Consider the following 1,447-nt stretch of genomic DNA (forward strand, 5'->3'; position numbering starts at 1 on the left):
TTAAAATGCCTAATTTGGGGGTCTAAATTTTGGGGAACCCTTAATTCCTGAGACGAATACACCGAAGAGTAGAGATATATTGACTTAACCTATTTCAGCAATAAAAACTTAATGGATTTTGACAATATTAATGCCTTATGCATGTTAGTAAACTGATGGATACTGGACAGAGATGAAGATCACAAAGATCTTCCCTCACATGCTCCCGCTGCAGCCACAGAGACACAGGACAGGACTCGGAGCCTGTAAGACTACAGTACTGCTTGGCCATCAGTACGTTAGGCTTCAGTGTAAGCTGCTGCAGAGAAATAAAGGGCCAGCAGAAGGGAAGGGAGAGCACAGAGAAAGCTACTAATAACCCAGGTAGAAAGGCTTGGATGTGAGTGCCTGACACCAGAGGCAGAAAGGAAGACGATCTGATATGTGTCAGAATTAAACGTCTAAGGACTTGATGAAGAAAAGGTAGCTGAGAGGATGATTGCCTTTTAAAAAGTTATTGATCCTTCTTCATTAAACCAAATATGCTTTCTGGCATATTTTCAAGGAAAAAATAAAAAGCCACTAAGTAAATTCTACTTACACAAACCTGAGTGTTTTTACATCAGACACTTTATCTTTAAAATTATCTCTCCCTCTCATTGCTTCTTAGCCTTTTGGCCAAGATCAAATGCAATATCTGTTCTTAATCAGCTTAAAATTATCTCTCCTTCCCTGGTGGCTCAGACAGTAAAGAATCTGCCTGGAAGGCAGGAGACCCAGGTTTGATCCCTGGGTTGGGAAGATTCCCCTGGAGAAAGGAATGGCAACCCACTCTAGTATTCTTGCCTGGAGAATTTCATGGACAGAGGAGCCTGGCGGGCTACCGTCCATGGGGTTGCAAAGAGTCAGACACAGCTGAATGACCAACACTTTCCTTTGCTTAGGTTGACACAGTTTTCTTCATGTACTCTTTCTCCCCTCCTAGCATGGAAGTGTTATTCTCTTTTTATTTTTTAGTATCTTACCATAATTTTTAGGAAGCCATCCTGAGTTACCAAAATCCAGAGTTAGTATCACTCTCCACCACAGAAAAGAGGCGTGGCGATGATTTAGTGATGTCCTGGATGGCATCACCGACTTGATGGATGTGAATCTGAGTGAACTCCGGGGGTTGGTGATGGACAAGGAGGCCTGGCGTGCTGCAATTCATGGGGTCGCAAAGCGCTGGACACGACTGAGCGACTGACCTGAGCTGAACTGAACTCTGTCCTGACGGTGTTTCCTTTGGTGGTCTGACTGTTCACGTCTCGCTGGCTTAAACCTGATCAGTGCTTAATCTCTGTTCATTCATATTTATCAACGTGTTTGAAAATGCTCTGCTTCCACTTCCACCTTTGCTTCCTGCATATCATATCTTCTTATGGACTCAGTTTCCTACTTTCTGAGACACTATTTCTAGTACTTGTAG

General features: G+C 43.2%; 1 pseudogene; it reads left to right on the forward strand.

The window, feature by feature from the left end:
- The first annotated feature begins 637 nt into the window (after window positions 1-637).
- LOC113904518 lies at window positions 638-775 on the forward strand (annotated as a pseudogene).
- Window positions 776-1,447: the final 672 nt, after the last annotated feature.

This window comes from Bos indicus x Bos taurus, chromosome 14, assembly GCF_003369695.1.
Source record: "Bos indicus x Bos taurus breed Angus x Brahman F1 hybrid chromosome 14, Bos_hybrid_MaternalHap_v2.0, whole genome shotgun sequence".
Taxonomy (NCBI): domain Eukaryota; kingdom Metazoa; phylum Chordata; class Mammalia; order Artiodactyla; family Bovidae; genus Bos; species Bos indicus x Bos taurus.